Below are 287 nucleotides of genomic sequence, written 5' to 3'. Positions count from 1 at the left end.
GGCCGGGATCTGTCTGTCTGTTTGTCTGTCCTGGGGTGGACAAAGTGTGTGTGTGTGGGTCGGGCTGTCTGTCTGTTTGTCCGTCCCAGGGGCGGGGTGGAGGGGTCTGTCTGTCCGGGGCGGGGGGCAAGGAGGGGGTCTGTCCGTCCTGGGGGAGGGCTGTCTGGCTGTCTGTCTGCCTCACAGGCAACGAGAGGGCTGCTGTCTGTCCTGGGGCAGCGAGGGGGTCTGTCTGTCTGTCTGGGGGTTGGGGAAATCGGTCTGTGCGGGGGGGGCAACGAAGGGGT

Source organism: Haliaeetus leucocephalus, unplaced genomic scaffold (assembly GCF_000737465.1).
Source record: "Haliaeetus leucocephalus isolate CR32 unplaced genomic scaffold, Haliaeetus_leucocephalus-4.0 Scaffold164, whole genome shotgun sequence".
In the NCBI taxonomy this organism is placed as follows: Eukaryota; Metazoa; Chordata; class Aves; order Accipitriformes; family Accipitridae; genus Haliaeetus; species Haliaeetus leucocephalus.
The sequence above is the reverse complement of the archived record's forward strand: the minus strand, read 5'-3'. Positions refer to the sequence as shown.